We start from the raw sequence: 10,400 nt of genomic DNA, 5'->3' as shown, positions 1-10,400 counted from the left end.
CCATGCTAAAATGGGATGAAGGTGGTAAACTGGCTTTTGGTTCAAATCCAGACCAATGACGCCGTGAGAAGGTAGCAGACATAACGTCCACAACATATTTTAGCTTCTAAAAATGTCTTCTTAAGGTTTTGTTTCTTGTTTTTAAAAATAACTTAAATGCTGATGGAATATTTTGTTGTTACTGTACTGTCCCAAAGAGGAAAATATCATTCCTTTAACAACTGGAAAGGGATACAGTTAATATTAAAGTTTCTCTGTGATATACTGTATACTTGATATATAAATAACATTATATATTAGTTCTTCTGTATGAAACAATACGTAAGTTTTCGGTGCTTTCTTAAAGTGTTTGTTCTTTTTGCTTATCCTGAACCTAACTAAAAACACAACAGTGTTACTTCTTTCGCTTTCCTTTTAATAACTGACCTGCGTTGTTTTGATGACGGAATACAAGTTTCTAGAACGTTGACGCCCCATGAGGAAGTGACGTCAGACGTCAAGTACGGACGTGCGGCAGACATTTCCGGAATTTCAGTTGGATTGCGGTGCGGCCGTGGAGGTATTATTTTAAAATCCAGATTACAAAAACCAAACAGAAAATATAAATACAAATTATCTTCGTCTACGGGAAAGGAAAGCGTGATAAAAGTACAAAGTAAGTTCCTGCCTTTGAGTTCCTGTTACTCATGGTCTGTCCCTCTGTTACATCTTCGTCACCTCTCTAGCTGTTGTGAAGGGTAATTCGTCGTGTCGCCAAGCAAAATAAAAAAGGGGCGGCAGGTAAATATTAATAATGCCAGCTTCACGTTCAGAACGGTTGCAGGAAAACTAAAACATAGTGAGCTTGGCCGTCAGAAGTACATGTAAATCTTTTTTATGTCTGCAGGCCCGGCGAGTTGACCGAAACACTGCTGTTCGTTTTCAGCATCAGTATTGGACAAAATAAGAATATTAAGTCAATGATGCTGATTGTGCATTTTGGTATTTTAACAGTCAGTTACTGATCTGTACAAAATCTCCTTTTAAACAGAGGAAAACGGGTCGGGGCACGTATCTTTTGTTTTTTTTGATGATTTTTTTGGGTCTTGAGGCAAATAGTCCTGTCAACCTGTGGGGGGAGGGGGATTGCTATAATTTCAGACAGTAAAGTGTCTCTTGCACACACATGCTCATTTCCAACAAAAATTAAAAGATGGACGAATGCGGATGTAGAGAGATTTTATTCAATTGTAGCAAAGTCCGGACAGCGTGATTTGCCCCCACTGCCTTATCTCTTTGCACGCCACCTAGAGTAAACGTAGAAAGCGAGGCGCAGTTTGTTCGTTGTGGTTGAATGTTCAGTAGCGAGGCAGTAAATCTTTTTCTTAAGGTCATTTTGTATTTCTGAATATATTCCAATACCTTTTTTAAAGAAAAAAATATGTATTTACTGTTGCACATTCAGCTAATGCGATGGGTTACTTCCCCAATGCACGATTAAGCAAGAGTAAAGAATGAATTGATAGGCATTGCATGTTGTTGAATTTCAACAGTTTTGTGTTTTTGTTGGTTGTTGTATTAATAAAACTACATTTGTAATTGGTTTGTGACGCACTGGTTTTAAAAGTGAAACTATGCGTTGTGTGATTACGGTTCAGTTGATGTTTGGTTTAGCTTTATTTTATTGCTCCAGTCTTCCACGAGTTTTTTATGTATTTAAAAAAAAGACCATTAACCATCCATCCATCAATTTTCTGAATCTCTTCCCCAGTTCATGGTAATGAGGAGACGTAACCTACACTAAACAAATTGGGCACTATTTGGTTCAAACTTTGGACTAGGCAAACTCGTGAATTTTCAGCTAATCCAGTTTATACTTATTTGAGGCATGGATGGGTTTTTGGGGTGAAAAGTATCTGGAGGGGGGAAAAACACTGGTACAAGATTCAAATCTCAGACCCAGGATTTCAGAGTTGTGGGGCATGATCAAATATAATCTTTAATAAAATATTTTCCCATTTGTAAATCACAGCCAAATCTAGAAAAGCAGTAATATTAATAATAATGTGTCACAAAGAACTGTAATTATCCAGCACTCTTTAAGTAAGAGCTCTCCCTAATAATCCACCCAGCAATATATTTTTTGTATGATGCATATTCCATGTACTTTGTTGATGTGGCTGAAAAAGGAAAATGATGTTTTAAAGTAGAATGGAGGGAAATAAATTTGACAGAACAGAAGTCAGTTGTGAAGAGTGCTGTACGCTAGGGTAGCAGCAATTGATTATTTAAGTCATTGAGTAGTTTACAGATTATATCATCGATTAATCAAGTAATTGGAGAAAAAAGATTTTTTTTTCTTGTTTTTTGCAACAGTAAATTTAAAAAAAGAAAATAACACATTTCTCTTAAAATTAACAGCTAATTGATTTCCTTTTTAGAAGGAAAACATTTCTATGGTATTGCTTAAATAACATGCAGTAAATTTTTTGTCAATAATAAACCCATTTAGTGCATTTAAGTTCCATATTACATTCTGGGTTTTAAAGAAAGCATTGTCTAAAATGTAAAATCAAAAAAGTCCAAAAATAATAGGTCAATTACAAAGTACTTTTAAAAAAACAAAACAAAAAAAACACATACAGCCTTAAACTAAGGTATAAATCTATAACAATAATAAGACATAAAAATTGCCTTTAAGTTGTGCATCTTAACTTTCAGAACTATAACTTTCAACCTAACTATAACTCAGGTGTAACATACGCCTTTACTGTCTACTTCAAAGGCTTTCTGGCATTTGTAGGAGGCAAAGAAAATAATAGTTCTGGAAGTATTGAAGGGCGGCACGGTGGCGCAGTGGTAGCGCTGCTGCCTCGCAGTTAGGAGACCCGGGTTCGCTTCCTAGGTCCTCCCTGCATGGAGTTTGCATGTTCTCCCCGTGTGTGCGTGGGTTTCCTCCGGGCGCTCCGGTTTCCTCCCACAGTCCAAAGACATGCAGTTTAGGTGGATTGGTAATTCTAAATTGTCCCTAGTGTGTGTCTGGTGTGTTTGTGTGTGTCCTGTGGTGGGCTGGCACCCTGCTCAGGATTGGTTCCTGCCTTGTGCCCTGTGTTGGCTGGGATTGGCTCCAGCAGACCCCCGTGACCCTGTGTTTGGATTTAGCGGGTTGGAAGATGGATGGATGGATGGATGGAAGTATTGTATCCCCTGGATGTGGTAGATATGGTGTGTGTTTGAATGTGTAAGCCTTTAAAGGAGCATGTGGTGGTTGCAGTGAAAAAAGTGAGCATATCAACATGCTCAGAATCAAGGCTTGCTCTGTGCTTTGATGCAATGTTTCCTGCTGCAGTAAAGAGACACCCTGATGATGTAGATATTGCTGGATTATATTGCGTCATACATTGTATTGTTTTACATTAAATGCTAATGTTAACATTACCTTGTGTCAGGTCCGCTCTGTGGACTGGATGTGTATACTGGATGCTTTCTGTTGAAATGCTGAAGCATTGACTTTGTGCTATTGTGGTAGGCTAGTTCAGTTTTATAAATAGACACATTCTACATGCTGTGTGTTTTTGTTTTTTACAGTTTGAAGTGACACTTTGTCTTTTTCTCTGGTTGATCTCTTCACTTCGCCCCTTACTATTTCTTTCTCAAATTTGCAATCTGCGTAATTAAATCATGTGTTCAATTCACATATCCACAGCGTAAGCACATTGTGCGAAACACGCTGAAGTGTAATTTATATGGATTAAATGAAACTTCAGTGCAAAGAATTTGCTTTGATGTTATTTATTAATCAAATTACTCAAATTTTTCAAGGAATCATTTCAGCCCTACTGTACAGAGAAAAGAGTGTGAAAAAGTCTTTGGGGGAAAAAGAAAAGAAAATGTTCTGTTGCTGGTGTCGCATAAGCCTCTGTTATCCAGTCGCTTGCTGAAAATATGCAAAATAAATGCCTTTTTGCCAAAATGATGTTAAACCAGGAAGCACACACACACCTCTGGTCCTCCCAAGATCATCGTTCCATCCCCAGCAGTTTATGAATACCAGCACATTGTCATGTTGCATGTGTTTGAAGCACAGCATCTACCAGAACTGTCATTCCTTTTCTTATTATTATATAATTGACCTCTGCAATTTGCTTTATGCTCAGCAGATGTCACTGCTCTTCTGTGAATTAGGAGTGGTGGAGAGAAACTGAGTTAGTCCCATATGTGTCCTGTATTACTCATTAATGTTTCCTATACACACCTAATCTGTTGTCCACCAGTTGCAATTTTTATGTTACGTTTTAACATGTTTGTGCAATTAAGACTAATTTATTATGTCAGAGATGTTTGTGTATGAACTGTGCCCCATTCCACTTTCTCTTTGGTGGAAAAAAAAAAAAAATTTGTGGAGGTCTGTTTTGAAGTCTTCAGTTTTCTCCTAATGCTTTTATGTAACTATACATCAATTATAAGGAATCTCTGCTTTACAGGTGCACCACAAGCCAAAAAGGAAAATATTAACTAGGAATATGAAAAAGCCCATGTAATAAAATAATGTGTACAGCATTAAGATTACTTAAGGTGTTTTCGTATATACTGTATACTTATTTTAATATGATTATTCAAATCTTAATTTTGGCTAATTTGGCAGCCCTACTGCAATGTGTTTCTATATTGAAAGTTGTACAGTAATCCCTCCTCCATCGCGGGGGTTGCGTTCCAGAGCCACCCGCGAAATAAGAAAACCCGCGAAGTAGAAACCATATGTTTATATGGTTATTTTTATATTGTCATGCTTGGGTCACAGATTTGCGCAGAAACACAGGAGGTTGTAGAGAGACAGGAACGTTATTCAAACACTGCAAATAAACATTTGTCTCTTTTTCAAAAGTTTAAACTGTGCTCCATGACAAGACAGAGATGACAGTTCTGTCTCACAATTAAAAGAATGCAAACATATCTTCCTTTTCAAAGGAGTGCGCGTCAGGAGAGAGAGAGAGAACAAAGCAAGCAGTCAAAAAAAAAATCAATAGGACTGTTTGGCTTTTAAGTATGCGAAGCACCGCCGGTACAAAGCTGTTGAAGGCGGCAGCTCACACCCCCTCCTTCAGGAGCAGGAAGAGAGAGAGAGCCACAGAAAAACAAAGTCAAAAATCAATACGTGCCCTTTGAGCTTTTAAGTATGCGAAGCACCGTGCAGCATGTCCTTCAGGAAGCAGCTGAACACTGAAGGTAGCAACGTCCCTATCGTCTAGGTGTGCGAACAGCCCCCCTGCTCACACCCCCCTACGTCAGCGCAAGAGAGAGAGAGAGAGAAAGTAAGTTGGGTAGCTTCTCAGCCATCTGCCAATAGCGTCCCTTGTATGAAATCAACTGGGCAAACCAACTGAGGAAGCATGTACCAGAAATTAAAAGACCCATTGTCCGCAGAAACCCGCGAAGCAGCGAAAAATCCGCGATATATATTTAATTATGCTTACATATAAAATCCGCGATGGAGTGAAGCCGCGAAAGTCGAAGCGCGATATAGCGAGGGATCACTGTAATTGAAACTGAAAGTTTGACATATTAGAGCATTACATTCATAGCACTCATCAAGCCATATGTTGTGGTGTTGTGTGATACGCAGTTTGGAAAGCTATGTTCTATACATTTTGACTAGTAAAATATGTTATTTCACTGTTTTTCCGTTGCCTAGCATGTTGAGGTCTATGTGACCCTCCAAGGCTATGCCTGCCCAGACTATTACTGACCCACTGCCAAACCAGTCATGCTGGTTAATGTTGCAAGCTGCATAATGTTCAACATGATATCCCCAGAGACTTTCACATCTGTCACATGTGCACATTGTGATCATGCTCACATCTGTCAAGAGAACAGGATGCCAGTGATGGACCTGGCAATTGTGGTATTCACTGGTGAATTCCAGTCGAGCTGCATGGTAGATAGGCTGTGAGCACAGGTCCCACTAGAGGACTTTTGGCCCACATGCCACCCTTATGGAGTCTGTTTCTTACAGTTTGGCCAGAAACATGCACATCAGCAGCCAGCTGGAGGTCATTTTGTATGGCTCTCACAGTGCACCTCCTATTCCTCCTCACACAAAGGAGCATATACCAGTCCTTCTGCTGGTTTGATGCAATTTTTTTGACCATGTCCAGCTGTCCTTGTGTAAGTCCCATCTTCCAGTATCTCATCCATGCTCTTGAGACTGTGCTGGAAGACATACCAAAACTTCTTGCAACAAGACGTATGGATATGCCATGCTAGAAGAGCTGGAATACCCATGTAACATGAATTGGCTGCAGTACCGCCTCATTTTACCAGTAGCGACAAGGACACTAGCAAAACAAGGGAAGAATCGGCCAGGAAGGATAAGGAGAGAACAACTGTCCATGGTCAACACCTGTAAAACCATTGCCTTTTTTGGGGTTGTCTTGCCTGTTGCCTGTCCAGTGCACCTGTTGTTACTTTCATTTGCACCAAAGTAGGTGAAATTGATTCACAATCGCTTATGTTTCCTAACTGGACAGATTGATATCCCTGAAGCTTAATTGACTTGATGTTGGACTGTGATGATTAAGTATTTCCATAATTTTTTGAACAGTGTATTAATGCATAAAAATGAAGCTAGTTCTATTTAGCACATATGCAACACAACCAGTTCTTCTGCACATATTTCTTACACAAATACTAACTTTTTTTTTAAATTTCGAGGTGTGGTGAGCATTTTGTAAAAAAAACCCTGCAGCATGAACAGTGAATGAACAGCAAAAGCACATTATCTATGCACAACTTCTTTAACTTCAAGGTGCGGAGTGGTGGCTCTGAGGCTAAGGATCTGCGCTGGTATCCCGAAGGTTGCCGGTTCGAATCCCCGTCACTGCCAAAAAGGCCACTGCTCTGCTGGGCCCTTGAGCAAGGCCCTTAACCTGTAATTGCTCCAGGGGCGCTGTACAATGGCTGACCCTACGCTCTGACCCCAAGGGGTATGCGAAAACTACCAAATTCCTAATACAAGAAATTGTATAAGGCGAAATAAAGAACAAAAAAAAAAAAGTTTGTGTTTTATTCTACCCTAAGTTCTTGTCTATAAGCCGGACTCATGTATTAGCCGGAGACCAAAAATCATACGAATTTTTAAAATAAAATCGTATCATAGATAAGCCGGACTCATGGATAAGCCGAACGTACTATAACCTATAACTAATAGAAGGGAGGGAGGTCAGTGGTCTCACTCGCGCCCATTTAATTTCTTTAAGGGGGGAGAGAGTGTGAGATATTGCCGTCTCTCTCACTCCCCGCATGGCGCGGTTGGAGCGGCCGGAGCGCGTTCTTTCTGCTCTGGGCGTCGCCGAGTCAACACGAGCGCGTAGCGGTCATTTAAATTGTGATTTTATATGTAAGCATATTTAAATATATATCGCGGATTTCTGCGGACAATGGGTCTTTTAATTTCTGGTACATGCTTCCTCAGTTGGTTTGCCCAGTTGATTTCATACAAGGGACGCTATTGGCAGATGGCTGAGAAGCTACCCGGCTTACTGTTCTCTCTCTCTTGCGCTGACTATCTGTGATCCTGACGTATGGGGATTGAGCAGGGGGGCTGTTTGCACACCTAGACGATACGGACGCTCGTCTAAAAATGCTGAAAGATTATCTTCACGTTGCTATCTTTTGTAAAGCTGATTCCTGAAAAGACATGCTGCACAGTGCTTCGCATACTTAAAAGCTCGAAGGGCACGTATTGATTTTTGACTGAAAAACAAACTCTCCCTCTCTCTCTCTTTGTCTGCTCCTGACGGAGGGGGTGTGAGCTGCCGCCTTCAACAGCTTTGTGCCGCGGTGCTTCGCATACTTAAAAGCCAAACAGACATTTTGATTTGTTTGCTTCACTCCTTTGAAGAGGAAGATATGTTTGCATTCTTTTAATTGTGAGACGGAACTGTCATCTCTGTCTTGTCATGGAGCACAGTTTAAACTTTTGAAAAAGAGACAAATGTTTGTTTGCAGTGTTTGAATAACGTTCCTGTCTCTCTACAACCTCCTGTGTTTCTGCGCAAATCTGTGACCCAAGCATGACAATATAAAAATAACCATATAAACATATGGTTTCTACTTCGCGGATATTCTTATTTCGCGGGTGGCTCTGGAACGCAACCCCCGCAATGGATGTATAAGCCGGACTTATGTATAAGCCGATATTCTATTTTTTCATTTTCACAACTTTTTTCCTTAGATAAGCCGCGGCTTATTGACAAGAACTTAGGGTAATAATGAATAGTATTTTCACAAGCAAAAAACACTTGCTCCATAGACAAATAACTTTAAATATAATTTTGTTGGTTGGCCTAAGATGTTTGAACAGAACTGCAGTTAATTATGAAACATCTTAAACAATTGTGGCTCTGAGACTAGGGGTCTGTGCTGGTTTGAATCCCTTAAACATCAGAAGTGACTCTACTCCATTGGACTCTTGAGCAAAGCCCTTAACCTGCAATTGCTTTGTCCTTGTCATGGGTATATCATTAACCTACATCTGGGGGGGGGGGGGGGGGGGGGGGGGGGTTGGTGACAGGATTGGCACTCCAGCCACTGTAAAGAAAAACTAAATAAATAAAAAAAATGTGCACTGTTCCAGTGTGGTGCTGAGGTGTCACCTATTGCATGGCTGCACTAGGGTCCCAATCTGGGTGGTTGGTCATGTGGTGGGTGCAGCAACACACTGTAATCAGAGCATGCTTCCAATCTCTTTCTCTCTCTCTTCATTTATATAATCTTAGTCAGTCAGAGGCAGTCAGTTCCCTAATGTGAACATACCTAACGACTGAGATGCCACTGGCCACAGTAACATCCAACAGGTTTGATTTTCTCGTTTGTCAGAGGGGGCAGGCTGTATAAGCAGGAAAGCTTAGATATTTTTTGAATCTTACAAACAGAAGAGAAGTTTGCCTGTCTGATGCCTCATATTTTATGTACTAATACAGTGGAAAAAAGGGCTGAGACTGCAACTGAATGCACCAAAACCCTTCACATAGCGCCAGCTTTGTCATGCTGCATGGGTGCTATGGACCTTACAAATAGAAGAGAAGCTAATCTGTCTGATGTCATCTATTTTACATACTTTTAACAGAAAGGAAAAAAAAATTATAAAGGACAGATTGCTACTGAACTTGCTGCAGCTTTTAAACCTTTGTGCAGAACCAGCCCCATCAGGCAGCGTGCTATTGGGTGTCAGAAAAAGGAGCAAGCATGACTATGCTGAAGGAATTGTGATTAGTCAGTAAACGCAACATGAGCTACAGTATTCAGTCATATAATTTAACATGGTGCTGTGATAAGATCAACAGCCGCTATTGCAAATCCAACATTCTCCATGACAGAAAGTCATGAAATGTGACAGCAGCTTAAGGAGTATTCCATTGTGTATATATATATATTGGGGAAAATGGTACAAAATGGTATCTACATGTTTAGATTTGTTTGTTCAATTACCAGGACGTGTAAGCTATATCAGTCCACAAAGTGTTGCAAGCAAAAGGTCATCAGTTACTTTAAAGGAGCTGCAGAGTGCAGTTGCAGAATCTGAAATTAAAATGCACCAGTTCTCCATAACAGAACTTCTACATAACGATTCTATAAGAGAAGGGTACACAAAAGTCATCATTGCTCAAGAAACCGACGCTGTTTTTTTAACAAATAAAAACATGTTGGTTATTACTATGATTAACACAGATGAACATCTTATCCTTTTGAAACACTTTTGATTCCATGCTGCTTAAATAGAAGTGCTTGTAGGTGTTCACCTGTCTAGAACTAATAAAAGTACAGCTTCATCATCCTCTCTCTCTCTCTCTCTTGGTTATGCTGCTGCTGCCAAGCAAACATAGCATAAGGCATGGCTTTTTGCTGTCCTTCGTTCCTGTTTGTATTGACTTACCAATCAGGTTGAAGCACACATCACACTTTAAAGGTGTAATACTCTTAAAGGACTAGGCTTACTTGTTACACACAGTTCGTGTTCAGGGCCATACACAAAAACATATTTATGACAGAAATACACCAAAAAAAAAATAAAATTTCCTGTTTTCCTTTCATGTGCATATTTTATGTTTAAATGCATTTGTAAGTTTTTCAACAATTTTTGCCATACCAAAAAAGTTTTTTTCCCCCCAAAATCCATAATGGAAAAAGAATTTCATCTGGCACACCAGGTCAACTGTTACATTTGTCCACAACTACATTAGAGTTGCTCAAGTACAAACAGATGAATGTCCTACAATGGCACATTCAAAGCCCTGATTTCAATCTAATCTTTGGCAGTCTTTGAAAACTGCTGTGCACAATGTGCCAAAAAAAAACAGTTGGTACTTTTTGTGCTTAAGAGTTGCTTTGAAAAATGTTCTGCTCAGCTCATCAGTCTTCCA

The 10,400-nt window shown here is 39.8% G+C and overlaps 1 protein-coding gene across 3 annotated transcripts in view; it reads left to right on the top strand.

The window, feature by feature from the left end:
- The first annotated feature begins 487 nt into the window (after positions 1 to 487).
- The window catches only part of dnajb6b (DnaJ heat shock protein family (Hsp40) member B6b), a 110,216-nt gene continuing 100,303 nt past the window's right edge, over positions 488 to 10,400 (top strand). For 2 of the 3 annotated variants that reach the window (XM_028804144.2, XM_028804149.2), the window contains exon 1: positions 488 to 655. The gene's annotated coding sequence lies outside the window, so the exon portion shown is untranslated. The remainder of the gene's footprint in view (positions 656 to 10,400) is intronic. The other variant, XM_051929126.1, reaches the window with a different exon arrangement.

Source organism: Erpetoichthys calabaricus, chromosome 6 (assembly GCF_900747795.2).
Source record: "Erpetoichthys calabaricus chromosome 6, fErpCal1.3, whole genome shotgun sequence".
Taxonomy (NCBI): domain Eukaryota; kingdom Metazoa; phylum Chordata; class Cladistia; order Polypteriformes; family Polypteridae; genus Erpetoichthys; species Erpetoichthys calabaricus.
Note: the sequence above shows the minus strand (reverse complement) of the source record. Positions and strands in the feature narration are given on the sequence as shown.